The 25,865-nt window shown below is 43.1% G+C and overlaps 1 long non-coding RNA gene across 1 annotated transcript; it reads left to right on the forward strand.

The window, feature by feature from the left end:
* Positions 1 to 757: 757 nt before the first annotated feature.
* LOC143710831 (uncharacterized) lies at positions 758 to 16,755 on the forward strand. The gene is made up of 3 exons (XR_013194652.1): positions 758 to 1,836; positions 14,523 to 14,560; positions 15,987 to 16,755. It is a non-coding gene; the product is annotated as an uncharacterized LOC143710831 (long non-coding RNA).
* The last annotated feature ends 9,110 nt before the right edge of the window (positions 16,756 to 25,865 follow it).

The following is a 25,865-nucleotide window of genomic DNA, read 5'->3' on the forward strand; positions in this document are numbered from 1 at the left end:
TTTAGTCTAAATTTTGTGAAGACATTATCGCTTCCTTTATGATGAACAGGTTGAATTTAGGCTTTTATTCACACATAAACATTAATCATTTCACACATCAGAAGCGGTAAACGGAAGCTCAAGCATGTTTGCTTGACATGCGAGAACAACTGAGGTTCACTCTCGTGTGTTGCGGAGCACGTTTGAGATAGAGGTTTGGTCTCACATGCCAAGCATGTTCGGTTGAGCTTCTGTTTATGTTCGCTAATCAATGTTTAAATGTGAAGAAAAGACTAAATTAAATCTGCTCATCATATAAAGCGATCGAGTCTCTTCAGAAAATTTGAATTAAACTGCTCAATTCAAATGGATTGGTCTTACTATCTCTATGAACTTTTTGAAGCATCAAAGTTTTAGTTGCTTAGACTGTCAATGGGGGGACAGAAAGCTCTCCGATTTATTTAAAAAGATCTTCATTTGTGTTCTGAAGATGAACAAAAGTCTTACAGGTTTGGAAAGACATGAGGGTGAATAATTAATGGAAGAGTTTTTCATTTTTGGGTGAACTATCCCTTTTAACATCTCTAATAATTTTTGTAATACATTTTAATTAAAATTTTGCAACTTATAAAAATGGTAAATATATGTTTAAATTATATGTTAAAACAAGTGTAGGAAATGGCTAATTTAATTATATTATTGAATTTGAATTATCACTTTGCCCCAAACATTGCACATATGGTATGGAAAATGTAAATTTAAATAATATATTGCCATTTTATATATTACATTTGAAATGGTCTTTTGCTACCTGTGTGCTACCATTAAAAAGAGATCGTAAAATAATTTGAATCAAGCAGTTTAGTCAACATTTTTCTGTAGAGATACAATCGTTTTATATGATGAACAGATTTAATTTAGGCTTTTATTCACATATAAATATTCATCAATTCACACGTCAGTTGTGGTAAGCGGTGTGTTTCGCAGCACGTAAGCTTCCGCAAGAACCACTGAGGTTTGTTCTCGCTTGTCAAAGCAAATGCGGTTGAGCTTCTGTTTGTTCAATGTTTACATGTGAATAAAATCCTAAATTCAATATGTTTATTATATAAAGTGGTAGTCTCTTAAAAAAAACTTTTTACCTTCTCAATTCAAATGTATTAGTTTTACAATCTCTTAACTTTTTTGAAGCATCAAAGGGGTAGTTGCTTAGCTGTCAATGGAAGGACAGAAAACTCACATTTCATTAAAAGATCTGCATTTGTATTCCAAAGATGAACTAAAGTCTTACAGGTTTGAAACTACATGAGGGTGAGTAATTAATGACAGAATTTCCATTTTTGGGTGAACTATCCCTTTATTTACTTATTTTAAATTCTGAAAATATCAAAACTAATGTCCATGTGACTTGTTCATCTTATTTTTTAGTGAACATCTTGCCTTTCACCATACAGTAGCCCTAGCTCTACTTTGCACATTCAATAGTGCATGATAAATACTGTTCACAATGGCCATGCTTAAATTATGCTAAAGTGAAAGCAAAATATTTGTGTAAACACAATTTCTTAAATGTGGGAACAAGCTTCTATCATAGAAGTGCAAAGTATGGAGAGGATTTGCACTGTAAAATAGGGCTGCAGCTAACAGTTTACTTTTCTGGGTACTTTATATGAAGCTTTAAGTGAATCATTTGAAACTGCTTTTCTTTTTTTGTGGAAAATGTAAATGCAGAAAGTTTTTTTTTTTTGTGTGTGAAACTGTTTTTTTTTTTTTTTCTTATCTGCATTTCAGTTATTCCAGAAAATGGATCGAATGCATGCTATGGTTGATTTAAGGTGTTTCCAGGATTCCTTAAAGGTATAGTTCAGGAAAAATTATTCACCCTCATGTTGTTCCAAACCCTTAAGACCATCATTTATCTTCGGGACACAAATTAAGATATTTTTGATGAACTCCAATCCACCTTATTCCTGCGCCCGCTACTGTAGAAATGATTATGGGTGAAACTTCCGGTGAGATAGCGGAAGTAGACGTATGGTGAGTGGCTAACCGTCATATGCGGTTCTTTCCTGAATAACTGCAGTTTGACACATACTGTTTTATTTTGTTTTTATTATTTTGTGTTTTATTGTTGTATAATGTCATTACGGAGTTATGGTACATGTTGCGCTGTTCGCGGCTGTACTAACAACCAGACGAAGCTAAATCTGTGGCTTCAACAAAGTGCGTTGAACATGTACCTAGAACAAAAAGAGAGTATTGTTGTGAGAAACGGTACAGTTTCCATCGCCTACCAACAGACGAGGAATGCAAAAGAATTTGGGTGAAAAACCTAAACTTGAAGAGACCACCCAAAACACTGTATGTGTGTTCATTTCATTTTGTCGACAAAAAGCAATGGAGGAAAACCCGCATCCAACTTTGTGGTTGGGCTACGAAAGACCACCAGAAAAGAGACGTCGGGTCTTGAAAAGGATTGACAGCAGTGCCACGAGAACATCAGGTATGATTTCAGATGCAGGGAGGACAAAGCATTGCAGTTTTTACCTGGTAATGTTAATGTTAACCAGTTAGTTTTACTGCTTTCTATAAAGCTTAAAATGTAAAGCAGTTTATGGCACGGAGTGCAGGGCAGTATGTTTACAGTTTTTTTGTGTGTGTAGAAAAAAAATAAACCTTTTGCAGTTTTTGATAGAGAGAAACAAGAAGCAATTCAACAACAGTTTCACTGTTATTTATTTAACTAATAGACTTAATAATCTCTCTGTAAAAATAATGATGCTGCCATCTTTCTATAGTCATTTTTACACCCCTGTAAATTGGCTCCTAATCTCAGATGAAAAATTGTCATTTTGACCCCTCTACAATATATATACATATATATATATATATATATATATATATACACACAAAATATTTTGACTTTAATCCCTATTTATGTGTGTCTTTCTTCAGAAAATAAATTATAATTATATATGAATATAATATATAAATATTAACAATATCTAAAATTTGAGCTGGGGAAGTTTCTGAAATTTGATTGATTTGACACAGAATGACCCTTCTCAGAAACTAAAGCTAAAATGCATATCATAACTAAATGTGTTAGCAGCACAATCCAATAATGATAAAGTGATAATATCTCTAATGCCCTAATAACTGTGAACTGTATATTGTTACCCTCAGATGAGCTTGATGAGATGGATTGGGAGCCGTGCTCTACATCAAAGGCCTCCTGTGATGCCCAAACACAGTGGTCAGACCCAGAGATGGAGGATCACACCTATTCAAAAGGAGCTACCATCACCTGCAGAATGAGCACTACACCATCCCCAGAATTATCATGCCCTGTTGCAGATAGTATTTTGGAGAGTGATGCAGACTCCCTCTTGTATACAGGGATTCCACTCATTGCGTTTCACACCCTTGTATCCTGTCTACAACAATTTGCCCCTACTTCTTCATCCATGCCTGTTGTGGACCAAATCCTAATAACCTTAATGAAACTAAGGCAAAACTTTGTCATGGCTGATTTAGCACGAAGATTTAAAACATCGCAAGGTCAGGTCAGCAAGACTGTTGGAATCTGGATAGACATAATGCCCGAACACACCAAGGATCTTGTTATCTGGTTGCCTCGTGAAAAAATCAAAGCTATGTTGCCCCAAGCTTTTAAAGAACGCTTTTCAAACACAACCTGTGTAATTGACTGCTCAGAGACTGTCCTACAGAAAGCCAAAAACCTGGACTCTAGAAGTGAATCATACAGCCACTATTATGCCAACAACACTGTGAAATATTTAGTTGCAATTTCTCCCTCTGGAATGATCATGTTCATTTCAGATGCTTATGGTGGCGAATGCAGTGACAGGTACATAACACAGAACTCAGGGTTTCTGGACTATTTACGTGCTGAAGACGAGGTGATGGGTGATCGTGGTTTCACAATCAAGGATTTGCTGGAGGAGCGTAGAGTGAACTTAATCATTCCAGCATTTACACGCAAAGGATGCCAGCTGACCAACGAGGAGGTAACGCATACACGTCGCATTACTCACGCCCGCATTCATGTTGAACGGGCAATAAGGCGCCTGAAGGTGTACAAGATTCTTTCGCAAACAGTGCCAATTAGCTTGGTCCCAAAAATTGATAAAATGCTCAAGATCTGTGCTGGTCTAGTGGATTTAAGAGGTGAGCTTATTTCAAGTGAAAAGTGAGAAAAGTTAATATTGTACTTCAACACATACACACACAATTAATTTCACATTTCAAAAACTGTGATGGGGTACAGCTACACTTACAGTACCTCTAATACATAACACTCAGCAGGTAAAGAGCTGTATATACTTAAAATATAGAAATAAAGCAGACAAATCAGACATTGAATAGAAAATGTTTTGATTTGTTTTTTTAATGATTCAATGTATTATCTAACTTTTGTATCTAACACATGTAATATATGTCACGGTGTTTAAATTCATTGTATCCTTGTCTCGTGTCATTGTTGTTGTGCGTGTGAGTGTGGGCGTGGTCTCCCTTCCGTACCGCTGATCAGTGGTGCCAGCTGCATTCCATCCCAGCACCAGCTGAACCTGATCAGCGATGCCTACTTATACTCACTGTTTTCGTCTCGTCCTTGTCAGATCGTTGTGATGTGTTCCTGGTGTTCGTTCCTGTTCCTGTCTGGCTGTTATCTGTACCTGCGTTCCTGTCCTGGATGTCTTCGTGTTCCTTGTCACTGATTCAACAGCACTCTCTGGACTGGCTATCAGCGCTTCACCCTCTTCACATCACTTCACCGGCTTCCATCAAGGTCCCTGCATCGCTTGCCCGTCCCTGTGTGTCGGAAGCTGTGACTTTGTTCCTCTCTGTGTGGATTTCACTATAATAAACCTCACTTACCTGCTCTTGCCTCCACTCTCGTTCATTCCCATGACAGAACGATCTGACCGTGGCATGGAGGCAGCAGGGAGTTCGGAGATCACTTTCAACGAGTTTGTCTCTCGCACAGTCAATCGGATGGATTCTCAAGAGGAATGTATCGCGAACACAGGGCGGGCAGTACAAGCTTTAGTGATGCAGGTGTCCGAGCTGACCCAACAGCTTCAACACCTTAGGGGCCCCACTGCGCCGCCCACACCGCCGGTTCAACCCACACCACCGGAGCCGTCCTCCCAGCCGGAACCTCGTCTTCCTGTCCCGGAGGGGAGCCCAACTACTGCAGGGCGTTTCTTACCAGGTGCTCAATGCATTTTTCGCTCCAACCCCGCACCTTCAACAGCGAAAGATCCAGAGTAGCCTTCGTGCTGACGCTGCTGACTGGGAGGGCGGCGTTATGGGGAACTGCGGTGTGGGAGAACCAAGACCCATGCTGCGCCTCGTTCCAGGCACTCGCCGAAGAGATGAAGAGAGTGTTTGACCGGTCGGTTGCGGGACGGGAGGCAGCTAGAGTCCTCGCCGATTTACATCAGGGAGACCGACCGGTCACCGATTACTCCATTGAGTTCCGCACGCTGGCGGCCGAGTGCCAGTGGAACGAGGAGGCGCAGTGGGACATGTTCCTGCGTGGGCTGGCTGACCGTGTCCAAAGGGAGATTTACACGCTGGACCTACCCACAAGTTTGAATGGCCTCATGGATCTGGCTCTCAGAGTGGATGCTAGACTCGCCAGGATGGAACGTCGAGCTCCCCCGGTTCATTTTCCTGGAGTCACGGAACCCCCACGAGCCAGTGGCAGAGACACGGTCAGCCCCGTCGTCGGTCACGAGCCCATGCAGGTGGGTAGAGCTCGGCTTTCCCGGGAGGAGAAGAAAAGGCAGAGGTCCCTCAGACTCTGGCTTTACTGCGGGGAGGCAGGCCATTTCGTACATGACTGTCCGTTAAAAGGCCAAGCCCGGTAGTAAAATTTAGGCTACTATCGGGTGGGATCTCCGCCGAGAAGTCCTCACCACCATCGTCCACGCTCCTGCCGGTAAGACTGAGATGGAGGACCAGTAATCACGACTGTCATGCACTTCTGGACTCAGGGGCGGAGGGAAATTTTATGGACTGTGAGTTGGCACATAAACTATTCATTCCTGTCACTTCTCTTGATCACAGCATATCCGTCAACGCTCTCAATGGTCAAAGACTTTCCAACATTGCTCTCACCACCGGTCCCATAACACTTACTACATCTGGTAATCACACTGAGACACTGTCATTTCTCATCCTGGACTCTCCCCTGACACCCATAGTCCTTGGTCACCCCTGGCTCACATTACAGTGGATTTATCCAACGTGCCCGTTGAGTACCTGGACCTGAAGGAAGTGTTCAGTAAGTCCCGTGCTGCTTCTCTCCCTCCTCACCGTCCCTATGACTGTGCCATAGATTTACTGCCAGGTAAGTCTCCGCCTAAGGGCAAGTTATATTCACTTTCTGTTCCAGAAAGGAAGGCTATGGAGAAATATATTTCTGATTCTCTAGCGTCTAAGTTCATCCGGCCTTCCTCTTCTCCAGCGGGGGCGGGGTTCTTTTTTGTGGGGAAGAAGGATGGTTCGCTGCGACCTTGTATTGATTACCGGGGGTTGAACAACATCACGATAAAGAATACCTATCCTTTACCGTTGATGTCTTCAGCCTTCGAGAGGTTGCAGGGAACATCGATCTTCACTAAATTGGACTTGCGTAATGCCTATCATTTGGTTCACATCAGGGAGGGGGATGAATGAAAAAACGCTTTTAATACCCCCAGGGGACATTTTGAATACTTGGTTATGCCGTTCGGGCTGTCCAACTCCCCAGCGGTTTTCCAGGCACTCGTCAACGACGTGCTGCGAGATATGGTTGATCAGTTCATATATGTGACCCGTCACAGAAACCAGGGACACAAGTCGGCAGCACAACTTTCGAGCAAAATGAGAAAGAAGAGTTTTTTTTCAAAATTGGCGATTTTCAATTTTTTGGAGAATCTGTTAATTGAAATCACGAAGAAGCCTCTCCATGTTTGAGATAGCAGTATTGGTATATTTAAAAGCTTACATTTTGAGGTTGAAATCGGCTTGTTTTCGGAGATTCTAGTATGCAGTAGGGGCGTGGCGTGTCATTGTCTGTGTGTATATCCATACTGAATAACCCGGCGCTTTTGCCCCCGCCCTCCAAGTCAACCACATGGCTACTTATTATGCTGTGCTCTGGCCAGCTCTCTCTGATATCAAAATTCAATGAAGATGGATGCCGCAAAGATTGTCGCAGACGAGATGAACCGTCTGGCAGTTACACCGAAAATGTTTTCGCCGCACTTCGTGGGCTCGGGAAACTGAACCGGAGGTATGGGCGCAGCGCGCTCGCCCTCAGTGCTTCAATACGGCGGCTCGGCTCGCTGACAGCGGTGGCTGGCTGTTTCATATGTGACGGAGAATCGAAATAGAGGATGCAGTTAAGACATTTGCTGCTGCGATGAAGGCCTGCCGTGCGTGTTTCTGAAATGTAAGTTAAGCTTCATTTGCTCTTTAGTCGTTATTTAAGATGCTGAACCTGCTGATGATATAATGTGCTTGCGGACATTTCATTTGTGTGTGTATACGCACATAAGAAAGTGGTGTAAAGAGATTTGCAACAGTAATTTGAGGAGGTGAAATGTGATTATTTGGAAAATTGCAGAAATGACTGCTTAAAGAAAAATGCCAGCAGGCATTTGCCTCCTACATAAACTTTAATATTGTTGACATTTTGGGCACACGAGCGTTGCGTACTATTTGCGCTATATGTAGGCCTATGGCTTATTGGTCTTTGTTTGTTGTTGTTGGTTTTGCGTTATATGTATATGGCATATTGGTCTTTGTGTGTTGTTGCTGGTTTTGCGTTATACTGTATGTATATGGCATATTGGCCTTTGTGTGTTGTTGCTGGTTTTGCGTTATATGCAGGCTATATGGCATATTGGTCTTTGTGTGTTGTTGCTGGTTTTGCGTTATATGTATATGGCATATTGGTCTTTATGTGTTGTTGCTGGTTTCGCGTTATATGCAGGCTATATGGCATTATTGGTCTTTGTGTGTTGTTGCTGGTACGTTGCAAATAGAGGGGCAGCACAATTGTTTTTCGCCTAGTGCGGCAGAAGTGCACTCATTCGAAGTGTAAAAAAAGCTGTAAAGCACATGGAGGAGCTTTAAAGGGGGTATGGCTTATCTAAATGAGATGTAAATGAGCCCTATTGTCACCCCCAGCAGCAGAGACAGGTGAGAACTGCACAATCTTTAGCTCGTTTTCTCCTCTTTAAGCTTTTTTAAGTGCCTACTTTAAAATGGCCACAACTTCTCCAAATATTATCAGATTTCCACATGTTACACATCGTTGGAAAGCTTGGATATTACACTCTCAGAATCTATGAATAACTCAAAATGCCCCAGAACCGACTTGTGTCCCTAGTTTCCGTGACTGGTCACATATGTCTACCTGGACGACATATTGATTTTTTCATCTTCTCTCCAGGAACACATGCAGCACGTACGACGAGTGCTTCATAGACTGCTAGAGAATGGGCTTTTTGTCAAGGCGGAGAATTGCGATTTTCATGCATAGTCTGTTTCTTTTCTAGGGTACATCGTGTCGTCTGAGGGAATGCGCATGGATCCTGACAAAGTTAAGGCTGTGGTAGAATGGCCAAGCCCAGACTCCCGTAAGGCCCTACAGAGGTTTCTGGGGTTCGCCAATTTCTATAGGCGTTTCATTCGCAATTTCAGCCAACTAGCCGCGCCTCTGACTGCCTTGACCTCCCCCAGAACTACGTTCAGGTGGTCCGATACAGCTGAGGCTGTATTCGTCAAACTGAAGGGCCAATTCGTTTCGGCTCCCATCTTGATAGCCCCTGATCCCTCACGTCAGTTCGTGGTGGAGGTCGACGCGTCAGAGGTGGGGGTAGGCGCAGTTCTTTCCCAGCGCTCTTCCACAGACGACAAGATGCATCCATGAGCGTTTTTTTCCCATCGTCTATCACCTGCTGAACGTAACTATGACATTGGCAACAGGGAGTTGTTGGCGGTCAAGCTAGCGTTAGAGGAGTGGCGTCATTGGTCAGAGGGATCGGGGGTACCTTTTATCGTCTGGACTGATCATAAGAACTTAGAATATATCAGCACGGCCAAAAGACTCAACTCCAGGCAAGCTCGGTGGGCTCTTTTTTTCGGTCGTTTTGATTTTTCTCTATCGTACCGCCCGGGTTCCAAAAACATCAAACCTGATTCTTTATCTCGTATTTTTGACTATTCCGAACGCCCGCTTACTCCCGAGTGCATTTTACCTGAGACCCTAGTTGTTTCCACACTCACATGGGAGATCGAGTCGAAGGTCAAGACGGCCTTAGAAGGGGTAACGCCTCCGCCCGGTGGCCCACCGAGTCGATTATTTGTGCCGGAGGGGTTACGGTCCGACGTCATCAAATGGGGGCATTGTTCTAACGTGGCTTGTCATCCAGGGGTTAATCGCACCAGTTTTTTGGTTAAGCAACGATTCTGGTGGCCATTAATGGCTCGCGACATTCGCAGTTTCGTCTTGGCTTGCTCGGTTTGTCCAACTGGTAAGACTTCCAATCGACCCCCGGATGGGCTACTCCAACCGCTGTCTGTCCCTTCGAGACCCTGGTCCCACATTGCGCTAGATTTCATTACCGCCCTCCCGCCCTCCCAGGGCAAGACGGTCGTTTTGACCGTAGTGGATCGGTTCTCGAAGGCGGCTCATTTCATCCCCTTGCCCAAATTACCCTCTGCCAAGGAGACAGCGGTTACTGTGGTTGACCACGTCTTTCGCTTACATGGCCTCCCGATTGACGTGGTTGCCGACAGGGGTCCCCCGTTTGTGTCCAAATTCTGGCGTGAATTTTGTAAGTTACTGGGAGCGACTGTCAGTCTGTCCTCTGGGTTTCATCCCCAGAGCAATGGCCAAACCGAGAGAGCCCACCAGGATCTGGAAAGAGTGTTGCGATGTTTGGTCTCCAAGAATCCTTCCTCCTTGAGTCAACAGCTTTCCATGGTTGAGTACGCTCATAACTCGTTGCCAGTGTCATCCACGGGCCTATCTCCGTTTGAGTGTAGACTAGGTTACCAGCCACCGATTTTTCCTAGCCTGGAATCCGAAGTCGCGGTCCCCTCCGCTCACGCCTTCGTCCAGAGGTGCCTCCGCACATGGACCAGAGCCGGCAGTCCGAATCAAACCTCCTCCGGCGTACAGGAGAATTCACCCCGTCTTCCATGTTTCCAAATTAAAGCCTGTGTTTCATTCACACTTTAATCCGCCTGTCCCGGTTCCCACCCCGCCGCGACTCGTAGATGGGGAAACAACCTATTCGGTTAGTCGTATACTGGACTCTAGACGGAGGGGACGCGGATTCCAGTATCTGGTGGACTGGGAAGGTTACGGTCCGGAGGAGAGAAGTTGGGTACCTGCTAGGGACATCCTGGATCACTCCCTTATCGATGATTACAATCGACAGGTAAGGGCGTCTGGGAACGCCAGGAGGCGTTCCTAGGAGGAGGGGTACTGTCACGGTGTTTAAATTCATTGTATCCTTGTCTCGTGTCATTGTTGTTGTGCGTGTGAGTGTGGGCGTGGTCTCCCTTCCGTACCGCTGATCAGTGGCGCCAGCTGCATTCTATCCCAGCACCAGCTGAACCTGATCAGCGATGCCTACTTATACTCACTGTTTTCGTCTCGTCCTTGTCAGATCGTTGTGATGTGTTCCTGGTGTTCGTTCCTGTTCCTGTCTGGCTGTTATCTGTACCTGCGTTCCTGTCCTGGATGTCTTCGTGTTCCTCGTCACTGATTCAACAGCACTCTCTGGACTGGCTATCAGCGCTTCACCCTCTTCACATCACTTCACCGGCTTCCATCAAGGTCCCTGCATCGCTTGCCCGTCCCTGTGTGTCGGAAGCTGTGACTTTGTTCCTCTCTGTGTGGATTTCACTATAATAAACCTCACTTACCTGCTCTTGCCTCCACTCTCGTTCATTCCCATGACAGAACGATCTGACCGTGGCATGGAGGCAGCAGGGAGTTCGGAGATCACTTTCAACGAGTTTGTCTCTCGCACAGTCAATCGGATGGATTCTCAAGAGGAATGTATCGCGAACACAGGGCGGGCAGTACAAGCTTTAGTGATGCAGGTGTCCGAGCTGACCCAACAGCTTCAACACCTTAGGGGCCCCACTGCGCCGCCCACACCGCCGGTTCAACCCACACCACCGGAGCCGTCCTCCCAGCCGGAACCTCGTCTTCCTGTCCCGGAGGGGAGCCCAACTACTGCAGGACGTTTCTTACCAGGTGCTCAATGCATTTTTCGCTCCAACCCCGCACCTTCAACAGCGAAAGATCCAGAGTAGCCTTCGTGCTGACGCTGCTGACTCTCTGGACTGGCTATCAGCGCTTCACCCTCTTCACATCACTTCACCGGCTTCCATCAAGGTCCCTGCATCGCTTGCCCGTCCCTGTGTGTCGGAAGCTGTGACTTTGTTCCTCTCTGTGTGGATTTCACTATAATAAACCTCACTTACCTGCTCTTGTCTCCACTCTCGTTCATTCCCATGACAATATACCTTTCAAATGCCTTATGTTTTTAATACTTTTTTAAACTTTTTTTGTAACTACAATTTAGTTTTTTTCCTGTTGATGCTTTTATACAGTACTTTTGGTGTTTGTTTTGTGTACAAGATATAACACCTGTTATCTGCTTACTGTATTTGCAAAAGATACTGGTATTTAGGGCAGAGCTTCAGCTTCTTTGCAACAAAATCATCCACTAATCTTGGAAGCATGTGTGAAAAATAAAAATTCTGGAGGTGTTTCATGTGTGCATCTGTATATTTTTTGTCAAATGAAATGTCCAACTCCAAGTGCTCAGTTGATGTCCAGATAACCAGCTTGCAGCTCTGCAGCCCCAGGCACATCATTGTCAGTTGGATCTGGACGAATAAATGTAAAATAAAATGGCTTACATTTTGTTATAATGATGGTTCACAAGTATCTCTCCCATTAGTTCAAATCATAAAAATATGTTTTTTCACCCACCCACCTGGAGGTAGTGTCCACTTTGCCCATTGGGAAGGATGAGATACTTCCCATCACTTAAGCATCTGATGTCACCATTTGGCCGATCAAGAAATTCTCCAAGTGACATGGCCCTCGTTAGGGGACACTTAATCTCAAGAAGCTGTGTTGAGTCCAAAATTCCATCTGGGCTGGCTCCAAACCAGGGATGGTCAGGACACACCACCATGCCTTTCCTCTCCACAGTGTGTCCGTGAGCCTCCATGAGCTGTATGGCTATGTCCTCATTTTCTTTTCCATGTTTAGTTGCAGTATTGCCAGTGAAGGTGGGATGCAAGTGTTCATTCAGGAATTTTTGTGGGTTAGTAGTGCTCCGCTTGGGGACTCTCTTTGCTGTGCTTGCAGTCAGTCGCAGCTTCCTTGCATCATGCCACAGTTGTGATGCACTCTTTACCTGTGTCTCTTCAGTTAACTTCTCCACCTGAGCAGGGCTTAGTTGAACATAGGTCTCATAAAAAGTGAGACACTTCTTACAGGTTAGTGCTGTTCCATGTTCTGTATGTGGTATCTGTAGACCACACTGGCTCTGAGAAGACTCATTATTCTCTACATCTAATCTGTAACACCGCTGAAGGAGACGATCCGTCTGTAGATGAAATAGTGGGGCCATCACAGAGGAACTGACATACATTTTAAATTCTGAGTGATCCTTGAAAAGTTTGGGGGAGCCTTCTGTGGATGACACACTTATGGGATCTGGTGCTGATGAGCCTGGATGAATGTGGTCTGGTTTATGACGTTTGAAATGAATGTGCTTAACCTTTTTCTGCTCTACATTCTGCCTTGTGCCTGCATTCCACTTCCTCTGCACATCAATACATGATATCCCTGTCTTTCCCTGTCTGACTGCATTCTCAACCTACATTAGAACATTGCCCATTATAAAATATACTCAGCAGTTGCAAACTGATTCAATTCAATTCACATTTATTTATTTGCCTTTCACAATACAGATAATTTAAAAGCAGTTTTACAGAAAACGCATGTGCCTACATTACAATTTAGAATTATCTTTTATCAGAGGTGACTATCCAAGTAATGTCATAAATGTACATATACATACAATTCGCACATTTAGCTAATAATGTATTCAACTAAGGCAGAAACAATGAGCTCATTTAAGTAATGAATACATGTTTGTTAAACAAATGATTAGGTTATAACAAATTATTAGGATGTAACAGGCAAACTGATATTACAAAACTACAAGAAGTATCAACATTTTACCTTCCAAAGTATTGCAGCTGCGTGGCTGCAAGATCGCCCTGGTCCCGCAACACATGAGCACCCAGCCGTTTGTACTTCACCTGACGATGAAACTAAAACCCAGGCCCGGTGATGTGGGACTTTAGGGCGCTGACTAGGCTCTATGTCCACTTTAAGGTAGACAAGATTGTGTACCATCTCCTTTAACAAAACGCGACCGACTTTATTACTGTGGAAGTACTGATAAGCCTCAGAGCTTTTCATATTGTTCATCGCTTCACCGTCCATAGCAACGGAGTCAATAAAGTAGCTAAATATACTAGTGTAAGTTATCTCAGGCCACTTCTTCAGGTCGTCCTCCCATCCCCCAACAGTAGAAGGCAGAGGTATAATCACATTATTCCGTTTGAGGTGTAACAGGCTGTGTCCCCACATGTTTAAGTTACCGCTACCATAGACTGTTACCATAGAAAAAGCCGGTTCCGGTTCAGTGACAGTACGCGCCGGAAGTTGCGCCCATAATTCGCGCAAAGCGTCATGGGACGCAGGAATACTGTGGATAGCTTTCTGTTCCTCCATTGGGAGCCTTCACAACTAATACATTCAATCCCCAGAAAGGTAGTAACGACACCATTAAAGTAATCCATGTGACTCTAGTAACCTTAATTTTATGAAGCAATGCAAGTGCTTTGATTTGCACAAAAAAACCCAACAAAAATAATATTATCTGCACATTCACGAACAACTTCCGGTCAACACAATACGCATGCGTTGTAGTGCTCCCCCTACTGGATTGCAGGTCAGTATTTTCCTAAATAAAGTGGTAAATTGTGTTTTTTTCCAAAAACAAAGCACCCACATCGCTTCATAAAATTGGTTAAACCACTGGAGTCACATGGATTACTTCAATGATGTCTTTCCTATCGTTTTGGGCCTTGAATGTGTTAGTTGCATTGCTACCAATGGAGGGACAGAAATTTCCCTCAGAATTTCATTAAAAATATCTTCATTTGTGTTACGAAGATGAACCGAAGTGGGAGAGGGAGTGCGCTTTGATTGGCTGGTGTGAGAACCGGGCAGATCTATAACCAATTCAAATTGAATTTGAATCTAAAATCTTGTTCCGTATTGTTAATATATTTTGACATCCACACAGAATTGTCTATCCCATGCACAGATCTTAAACATTACATTTAATGACTTTGGACAACTTGTGACTGGCAAAAATATAATTTCTAATTATCATATTCCTAAATAGAGACAAGAGAGAGTGTGGAACCATCAGCTGTTTGCCAGGTAAATAGTGAAGTGATAGTGAATGCCATTAATAAACATATAATGATTATATGCTATGTGCTGTATATCTAAATTTTTTGTTTTTTTAAACCTTTTTTTGTTTGTTTGCTCCCGCAAGTTTGCGTAAGATTAGTGACGACTAATATTTGGCATCAATTCAAGTGTACTTGTTTTGCAGAGAGAGTTATTTCCGTTTAGGGAAGCAAAAATACTGCTCGACCAACCTAAATCTGGGTGCGTCTGTTTTACCTCTGTTTTAATTTGATGTTACTTTAGATACGTGGGAAACCGTGGCATGGCCAATCCAAAGCTATTATAAGAGAAGTAAAGTTGGTTAACTTATATCTGTAATAGTGGCCAGCCATAGATCTGCCTGAAGCAAACGTTACTTTAAATTCAAGTGTATACAAATTCAAGTGGGCTATATAAAAGTATCTTTGATTGTGTAAGGGTGAATCCCACCGTCTAAGATATTAGCCAATTACCTCTGTTTGGTGACCAAAACTGGCGAGATTGCGATCGTGAGACCCGCGGAAGATGCAGGACCTCTGAGTGACATAGCTTCCCAATCTGAGCGGATAAAACATAATTAGAAAGAGTTAAAGAATAAAGCATTCGCTCACTTTTAATGATGCCCAGATATCATTAAAACATTTTTCATTAATGGAGTCAGATGATATAACGAGTCAATACATAATGAGAAAATCTATTCCATTTAATCTTGTTGTGTTGCATAAAAGTAAAGACAGTAACTATAGGTTGGTTTCACGTGACGTCACGCTGCTGCATCGTGAGAGCGCGAAAATTCAGATGGAGGGCAGGAAGTGAAATAGCTGAGGATCTGCCATCAATGTTTTGTGGAGTTTACGGCAGCTCCAATCGTTCTAATCGAGAAAAGGGAAAGGGTTTTTATAGAGTACCAAAGATTGTCATTCATAAAGGTGAGAAATGTAGAAAGCTCACAGAACAACGCTGTAAAAAGTGGATTTTTAACGTAACGTTACGTCTGCAGTTTGGGAGGAGCAGAGTCTGTTAATGCCGTGATGCAGCGACGGTATGTTAGCTAGCCAACGTGTTTTTTTTTGTGTCTGTTTTTATATAGCATTAGGTTGTCGTTCAGGGGATCAGTGGGAATGGGACATTAAATGATCAAGGTAAATTAGACTCAATACGGACTCTCCGCAACGGTTTCCTTCATAGACGTATTCTCCATGTTTACTTCCTGCCCTCCATCTGAAATCACCCCGCCTTCCTGCGTCATCATAATCGTCGTCATAATCACTTGACTGAAACCCAGCTATTGGAAGACTGCCATTGGACCGATAGTCGGGCTTACACATGGCTACTCGATAGTGCAACTGACCAATAACAGTTGAGTATTCCAGCAAGCCGTGTGTTAATGTGGTGTGTATTCTTCTCATTTTAGGTCCTGCGTCCATTTGGGCTGAAAGACAGAATCAAACCAAAGCCGCACTGTAACCTACTGGCCTACATGACAGACTTCATACTGACAATTACTGGCCTGGACGGTGCATCACATGTTTTTTGAACAAAAATTTTTTCACCTAGAATTTAAAGTGTGGAGGAGACTCCATGTCTTCATCTCTTGTGAGTGGATATCATTTAAAACATTCTTAAAAGAACTGCTAATTTCTTCAGAATTTTCTAGTTTTTATTGTTCTTGTTAAGTAATGTTGTTGTAATCCTGTCAATGTATGAAGAGATGTATAGTCCAGGTTCAGAAAGTAAAAGTCCTCCTCAGTATTTTGTTCCAATCACCTGGATTTGCTAATTAGCACAGTTTTTCAGGCAGGAGATTTCAGACTAATAAGTGAATTCAGCTGGCTGAGTTCATGGGTGGAATAAATATATGGTAGTACTTTTACTTTCTGACCCCTGGACTTTACATCTCTGAATCTATGTACAGTATAAATTGCAAACATGCTTGTGTTGGGCACGTGTTTACAGGTTATAGACATTTTAGAGGAGGTAGATGCTGTGTATTTAAAGGTATTTAAAGTCATGTTTATTTGTACAATATGTTATTTTTGTATATAAATCAGTATTACAGTGGAACAAATTGCTATTTTTTTATTTGTAAATTAGCAACTACATTTTTTAACCATTGCACAGCACCACTTTATCATCAATAATTTTGTATAACTTTGTAGTTTGTTTTATGTCAGAAGTTTTATGTGAGAACAAATGCAAGTTTATTTTTCTTTCAGATTATGTAATTTCTGTAATAAAGTCTCATAGAATGTATCATAGAATGATTTCTGTATCATAGAATGATAACCTCTTTCTGTTGTTATTTTGTAGATGTTTGTTGTAACTAAATGGCTTAAATGTAATTCAAGATAATTTAGTAAAATTGCAGTTTTACTACAGTATTACTACAATATAACTGTAGTAGAACCATGGAATCAAAACCATGGTTTTTAAAAATACCAGTTACTACAGTCATGGTTACTATGGTTTTACTGTAATATTACTACAGTATAACTGTAGTAAAACCATGGTATCAAAACCATGGTTTTTAAAAAAAAAACAGTTACTACGGTCATGGTTACTATGGTTTTACTGTAGTATTACTACAATATAACTATGCGCTGGAACACGCCTCCTCTTTTCACTGAACCGCCCCCGGGAGCACAAGTTCATTCCCTAATTTACCAATGTGCGTCTTTGCGTCGGATGCAAAATAGGAATGATACATGTGTCGGTGTACGAAGTCAATTCTGCTGGGTGCAAGATAGGGCCCTAAGTGTGTTTCTATAGCATGCATTGTGTTTATCATGCAGTTTATACGCGAAAATTAGTTTTTCCCTGAATGATACGCTTGGGTAGGTTTAGAAGTGGTGTGGAGTACGTATATATTATACATTTGGGTAGGATTAGTGATGTGGGTGCGTACAAATTAATGCATGCGAAAACTGCGTATATGCACGTAAAAACTAATTTTGGCATATAAATTGCACGATAAACACAATGCGTGGTATAGAGACATATTTTCATGGACATTTGGGGAAGTGACGGAATAGACTAAATGTAATAACTCTAGTTAGTTAAAGTTAAATAAATTTAATAATGTATTTAAAATAATCCGTTTTCTTTTGGTGAGGCCACATGTGCACAAAATCACAGAGCCTTACTCCAATCAGATGAAATAAAAAAATGTTTTTAGATAAACTCTTTTGTTGCCAGCTTTTCTCATGTCAGTCATCTATGGTGTTTTTATTTTTCATAATTAATGGCACAAAACTTCTAAATTATTTTTAATAATTATTTTTTTAAACCACACAGTATTCCCTTTTCGGTTCTATTAAGAATACCTTTGTAACGTTTAATGCATAAGACAAATCATTTTGAATACAGTATCACAACATAAATGTAGGTGTACTGCCCCCTTGTGAGAAGAGGTATTTGAGTTTGAGTCTCTTGTGTTTTGTCCACGCAGAGTTTCCGTAGCTCAATCTTTCTCATAACATTCTCACTGCAAGTCAAACTCCGGAGTGTTAAAGTTTATAAACTATCATTTTGGTCTCTGACGAATATCTGTCTGTAAGTATTTGTTTCATAGAGATCTCAGCTTCCTTTTGATATCCTATTTAGCCATTTTAGCATGTTTTTTTATTCGTAATTTGTAAGGAAATATGTGACGCTAGTAGCGTTAGTTTCTCTATGGCATTTTCTATGTAAATTAGCATTGTGTTATTTGCTTGCTATGCGATCGTGATTTGAAGGTTTGGGTTATTTCTAGACTACTTATTTAGTTTTGTATTGTATATTCATCATATTGAGATTGTAATATGCTCTTCTTTATTTTTGTATGTTACAGTTTTACAGTCCTTTCAGTAAAGCAACACAAAACAGCAAGAAGCTTCTGGTTCTTTATTGGAAACTGTTAGCTATCTGTAAAGCTAGTTCATGCACACTAGTGAAGGCAGAATAGTAGGTATTATTAAGCCTACAGAACTCCACAGATAATGTAAAATGGTGACTACAATCTCCTCTATATGAATTAAAATATGTTAATGTAGGCTATAGGCATTCAAGGCAATTGAGATAAACGAGATAAACTCATCTGAATTTTGTCAAGGAAACAAGTGTTTGTCAAGTTTGTCAAGTGTCAGCGAAGTGTCCGTCCTCTCTCAGCTTGACCACAGACATATTATTTTCCACTCAATTATGTCGTAATAACGAGATGTCGTGTCGTTAAAACGACCTATGTCGTAATAACTAGAACTTATGTTGTTAAAACGCGTAATAACGAGATGTTATGACGTTTTAACGACATCTTTTCTCGTAATAACGAGATGTTATGTCGTTAAAAAGACAAATGTTCTAGGCCTTATAAGGACATGCGTAGTCAAGTACAAAATATTTTTTTATCCACATAAAATGTATAGCCTATCATGCCTTTATCATACTTCTACGTTCAAAAAGCTGAAGCAATAGCAGCTCCCGATGGACATTCATGTTAAAAGATACAATTCTGTACAAACCTTATTAATAAAGCATGTGTAGCCTACAGAATAGCAGATGAGCCCAGAATATAGCATTGCGTTTAATTGCACATTAAGCGTTTTCCTCCCATAGAAAACCATTGTTATAAAGAAAATGCTTACTATGGGAGGATGCATTGCGGTGCACAACAAATCCTTTAAATGGAATTCAATGCAAAACAAAAATATAAGTAACCCTATAAAATAAACATAAATTCCAGCTTATCACAGCTTAATCAATCTGGATCTGATCTAATTTCAACCTCTTAAGTCTTCTGATTCAGTTTTGCTGCATGGTTATAGCTCTTCCAGTTCATTTGTGTGTGTCACGTTTGTGTCTGTTTTGATCTTCTGTTTGTCTTCAATATTAGACACATGTCCTTTGTTTTCCCGTCCCTCATCCATCTCCATGCCAACTGTCATTAGTCCATCATCATCACCTGTGTATTGTTAATCACCTTCATCTGTGTCACCTGGTTTTTGTTCATCAGTGCTTGTATTTAGTTGCTTGTGTTCAGTCTGTCTTTATCGGTTCTTGTAAATTTTGCGTCAACGTTTCCTGTTAATGCTTCAGTGTTTTTGTGAGCGTTATCCAGCCTGTCATCCTGCCAATCTTTACCTGTGTGGATTATTGGAGTAAACTGTTTCCATTGAAGCCTCCAGCCTCAGCCTCCTCTTTCAACCCTCACACACCGTGACAGAAGAACCGACTAAGACCCCTCACCACTGGTCCCATCCAGTTCAGAGTCTTCACCGCTGGTCCTCGTCCAGAATCCGATGGAGTGGGATTTAATAGACTTTTTCACTGAGCCTTCACCGCTGGTTCCATCCAGCACAGTGCCCTCTCCACTGGTCCTGTCCAGCCCGGAGCCTTCACCGCTGGTCCCGTCCAGCCCAGATCCTTCACCACTGGTCCCGTCCAGCCCAGAGCCTTCACCGCTGGTCCCGTCCAGCAACGAGCCTTCAGCGCTGGTCCCGTCCAGCACCGAGCCTAAACCGCTGGGCCTGTCCAGCACAGAGACTTCTTCACCGCTGGCACCGTCCGGCCCAGAGCCCTCACCACTGGCGCCGTCCAGCCCAGTGACCTCTTCACCGCTGGTTCCGTCCAGCCCAGAGCCTTCACAGACTGTTCACGTCCCGTCTGACCAGCCAGAGACGGTGTTCCCACCCAGCCTCCCTCTCCCCCCACCTCTCATCTACCTCTCTCATCTTCTGCCTTTGCCTGTCAGCCCCTCAGCTACTCATCTGATCTACTCCTGTGAGGTGGAGTCGCCGTGGGTCTGCCAGCCTGCAGCTCCAGTCTGGTCGGTGGATCCCCGGTCTCCACCTCCAACCTCCGTGACCAGTACTTCACCTCAGCCCATCAGTCCATTCACGTCCCCTTGGCTCTTACCTCCTTCAGCTCCACCGTGGTCCATCAGTACACCAGTTCCGCCAGTCTCCCTCGTCCCCCCGGATCCACCTTGGTCACTCGTCCACCTTCCCTCGTCTCTGGACTGCACTCCTCTGGCTTGACCTCGTCCCTTCGTCCCTCCGGCTCAGTCGGACTCCTCACTCCCTTTGGTTCCCCTTTGGTCCTCACTCCCTCTGTCTTCACCGCGCCCTTCTGCATCCCCGCCTGCCCCTCAGTCACCTGAGCCGGCGGCCCCGCCATGTCCCGCTGGATCTTCGGCGTCGCCTGGGCTCGTCGGCTCTCCGGCTCCACCCTGGTCTCCTTTTTCATCTGCTCAGCCTCCGTCAGTCAGCGCCATGGTGTCTTCAGCCCCGCCTCCTCCCTGGCTCCGACCTCCGTCGGCTCCGCCCTGGCCGCCTGCTCATCCGGTTCCGCCCTGGCCGCCTACTCATCCGGCTCCGCCCTGGGTCCTTCTTCGGCGCGAGGTCGCGCTTTCCGCAGGGGGGGAGTAATGTCACATTTGTGTCTGTTTTGATCTTCTGTTGGTCTTCAATATTAGTCACATGTCCTTTGTTTTCCCGCCACTCATCTATCTCCATAACAACTGTCATTAGTCCATCATCATCACCACCTGTGTATTGTTAATCACCTTCATCTGTGTCACCTGGTTTTTGTTCATCAGTGCCTGTATTTAGTTGCTTGTGTTCAGTCTGTCTTTGTCGGTTCTTGTAAATGTTGCGTCAACGTTTCCTGTTAATGCTTCAGTGTTTTTGTGAGCATTATCCAGCCTGTCATCCTGCCAATCTGTACCTGTGTGATTTATTGGAGTAAACTGTTTGCATTGAAGCCTCCAGACTCAGCCTCCTCTTTCAACCCTCACACACCGTGACAGTGTGTTTATAATTGCGTGTGTGTGTGTTATACACACACACACACAATTAAAAGAGGGAAAATGGCTCTTAGTTGATTTACGAGTCTTTGTCCGAAGCGTGGTTATACCTTCATTAATGCTCAGATAGCTATAACACATCCACACTGCATTCTAGAAGAAGGTGATGTAGATCAAAGTGTGAGTCATTAAATGAGGATTAATTAGGTAGGAGGCATGATACAGGTGAGGTTACATTGATCGTTAGTTGGTGGTATATCAGGGTACATACCATACATAATAGTCACACAGTCCCATAATAGTCACAATAGTCATCACAGTTTTATGCATGTTCATTTATAGATCAGTTAGTCTATGGCCACATCCACACGAAGCCGGTGCGTTCCCTATCCGATTATTTTTTTTCCTCGTTCTAAAAAAAAACTCTGTAAACACGGCGTCGTCTCAAGAAATTTCTGCGTCCACACGAAACCACTGAAACCGACTGAAACCGGTGTAGTATATATGCCAGACCAGTATGGGGCGCCACAGTAATTGTGCCACAGAGATACACTATACACGGAGAAGAAGACTTTGAGCATGCGCATAACCATGCGCGCTGTATACGAACCAAGAAGAAGAAGACGAAGATGGCGAACGCAAGAACTTCAAGAGCAAGAGTGGAGTCTTTCGTATGGACTGACGATGAAGTCGAACTACTACTTAGAGTCACACTCGACTACAAGTCCACTAAGCTGCAAGAAAACGTTGACTGGGAGTCGTGTCACTCCAAATATTGTGATATAACAGACGCATTTCAGGCACAGTATCCGGGGGAGCTAACCGAGAAGGATTTCCCTCACCTTTTTTTGGTCACAAAAGCCCAAGTCACCACAAAGATTAAAAATATACGCAGCAAAACACAGCATCGTTCCCAACACAGTGTGTTCAGCCACAGTCTCCTTACAGTTTTCACAAAAATTGTGGAGAACAAAGCAGGCATAAATGACAAAGGGCAGGTCCTTCAAGTTGATGTCCATAGGCCTTTTCAGTGCAGCAAATCTGCAAAACGCCGGATCCGTGTGGACGAAACGCCAATACGATAAAAAATGTATTCGTATACAGTGTGGACCCTATGATTTGCAGCAAAGTCTGTTTTAAAGAGGGTTTCTGTGTTCCCATTGTATCTCTCTCTTGTGCATGTGGCCACATTCCTCAGAGGTCGTAAAATCTCCTTATCATGCCCTGTAACATAACACTGTTTCTGCCCTTGTGTTCGTTCATTTGGGCTGTTAGTTTTTGAGTTTCATAAACCTTTGTATATAATGAATAATTAGTGTGTGCCTGAGTGGTCCATACCCTACAGTGTGTGTGTGTGTGTGTGTGTGTGTGTGTGTGTGTGTGTGTGTGTGTGTGTGTGTGTGTGTGTGTGTGTGTGTGTGTGTGTGTGTCTGTTTTGCACTCTTGATGTTCTAGAGTTTCACCCCTTCATTGCTGTGCACTACTTTTTAAATTTCAAAATATAAAATGTTTTGGTCAAAAGTGACCAGAGATCCCAAGAGGGTTAAATGGTAATTCCATGTGACAATTTACTGCTCTTTACCTTTGCTATTTTACAGTCTTTCACCGTTAAAACTTTTAACTTTTTTTTTACAGTATGAATGTAATCTGGACATACTACATTCACCATGTTTTCATTATCATGTGACCTACCAGTGTCAGTTGCATTACTTTACTGCCATTCATACATCTAGAATTAAGCCATATCAATACTTAATTTGTCACATGCTGTTTTTCGCCTACTATATAGGGAAGTATGTGATTTCGGATTCTGATGTCTGGATTCTGGAATATCCTGTTTTCTGCCTGGATTTACTTTTGTTGGGTTTGTTTAAATAAATGTATCTGCTGCATTTGGATTTCGTTACTAAACCAGCCACATTACAATCAGAAAATTTAAACATGTTTGTTGCTGTAAATAATAAATAAGCATTACGTAAATAACTTATAGTGAAGAAATATAGCCTAAACATGAATTCTGAATTCATAAATTTTTACATTTAACATGATATAAAATGTTATAAATATATAAATATTATATACATGTTATAAAATGACGCCTTTTACAAATCATTTTCATTATTGATGCATCAAAATGATTTTTTTTTTATAAATGTAGTTTTTATTTAGACGAAACCAAGAATAAAGTTTATTTAATAATGGAAACAATTTATACAATGTATTTAATGATCAATGATAATAATACTGTGTTGTAATCTATATAAAAAATTAATTGCACAAGGGAGGGTTTTATATAAACTTTTTAATAATCTATTAATTTGTTGGGAACACTTTATAATAACTGCATGCTATGAGTTGTAAGGAACCTAGCTATTTGAAATATGAATAATCAATAATAACTTGTTATAATTAATTATGAATATTTGGGTCAGTTAATTGGATTAACTTGACATGGCTAAATTAATGTTACAATCAATTAATCAGTTCGTCCAACGAACTCTTTTGATTATTAATTTATTCTAAGAAAAGGGTATCTTCCCTGGCCACAGAAGAATAATTATTTCTTAGCATGTACAGCGTTTTGAGCATGTAGCAAGAACGTCTCGGTTACGTATATAACCCTAGTTCCCTGATAGGGAACGAGACGCTGCGTCAAGCTGTGGGAATGCCCCTGCGTTGTGCGTCATGAAGCACGTATGGAATCAGTCCAATGGAGAGACGGAACGTCATAGGCGGGTGACGTCATCGACCAGGAAACTATAAAGCACCCCCAAAACACAAGCGCGACAGCTTCTGATAGGCCTGAAGGAAGCGCTAACGGGCATGCTGGGAGTATGGCAGAACGACGCAGCGTCTCGTTCCCTATCAGGGAACTAGGGTTACATACGTGACCGAGACGTTCCCTTTCAAGGGAACTCGAGCTGCTTCAAGCTGTGGGAACGCCAATACCCACGTCGCCATAGGAGCAAATGACCGTCATGTGGGAACTAGCGCACAGAGGGCGAGAGCACCTGCGCCCCAGGAGTGGAACTTAAGTCCAATTCATAGAACTTATCAAATGTATGCGGTGAGGACCACCCAGCCGCATCACAAACATCACTTAGCGATACTCCTGACAACAATGCCTTAGAAGCAGCCATACTCCTAGTAGAGTGGGCTTGTACAGCCAAAGGTGAAGGCTGACCAGCCGACTCATAAGCAAGTGAGATGGCCTCAACCACCCACTTGCTCATTCTCTGTTTAGACGCGGGACACCCTTTCCTGGGTGGCCCAAAGCACACAAATAACTGTTCTGATTTCCTCCACAGGGCAGCTCTGTCGACGTAAGCGTCTAACGCCCTAACCGGGCAGAGAAGGTTAAGTTTCTCCTGATCTGATGACACAAAAGGAGGAGGATAGAAAGCCTGCAGCACTGTAGGTCTAACAGCATTAGTAGGGACCTTAGGGACATAACCTGGTCTAGGGAATAGAAAAGCCTTAACCATACCAGGCGAAAACTCCAGGCACGAGGGTGCAACCGACAGAGCCTGCAAATCTCCGATTCTCTTAAGTGAGGAGATTGCAAGCAGAAAAAGAGTTTTAGAAGTGAGAAATTTCTCAGAAACTTCCTCAAACGGTTCAAAGGGGGCCAAAGAAAGGCCCTCTAGTACAATGGCCAAATCCCAAGTCGGCACCCTCATACGAACTGCAGGCCTCAGCCTCAAAGTGCCACGAAGGAAGCGAGTTATAAGTGGGTGTCTCCCAAGAGAAACTCCACTGAAAGGGACATGGGAAGCAGCTAGTGCCGCCACATACACCTTTAGTGTGGAGGGGGATAACCCTGCAGAGAAAACGATCCTGCAGAAACTCCAGCACTGCACCCACTGGGCCATTAACTGGGTCCTGCCGGTGTTCTGCACACCAAGAAGTGAAAAGTTTCCACTTCAGGGCATATAACTTCCTCGTGGACGGAGCTCTGGAGTGAAGGATGGTCTCAACAACCTCAGTTGAGAGACCAGATTCTATGAGCTGGGCCCCCTCACAGGCCAAGCCCACAGTTTCCACAACTCTGGGCGGGGGTGAAATATCGTACCGCCCTCCTGAGAGAGTAGATCCCTCCTGATCGGAATCTCCAAGGGAGAGCCGTCCAGAAGAGATATTAGGTCCGCGAACCATACTCGGGCCGGCCAGAACGGGGCTACTAGAAGTAGGCTGACCCCGTCCCGACGAACCCTCTCCGGAACTCCTGGTAGCAGAGCAACCGGGGGAAAAGCATACAGACGTGACCTCGGCCACGGCTGTACCAGAGCGTCCAACCCCAGAGGGGCTGGCTGACTGATGGAGAACCACAGATGACAGTGCGTTGTCTCCTTGGAAGCGAATAGGTCCACCTCGGCGCGACCGAAACTCAACCAAAGGAGCTCCACCACCTCGGGGTGGAGCCTCCATTCCCCCGGCCTCGGCCCCTGCCTCGACAGGGAGTCTGCTACCACATTCAAATAACCAGGAAGATACATAGCTCTCAGAGACCGTAAC

This window comes from Siphateles boraxobius, unplaced genomic scaffold, assembly GCF_051911475.1.
Source record: "Siphateles boraxobius isolate OS27281-9 unplaced genomic scaffold, OSU_SipBor_1 48, whole genome shotgun sequence".
Lineage (NCBI taxonomy): Eukaryota > Metazoa > Chordata > Actinopteri > Cypriniformes > Leuciscidae > Siphateles > Siphateles boraxobius.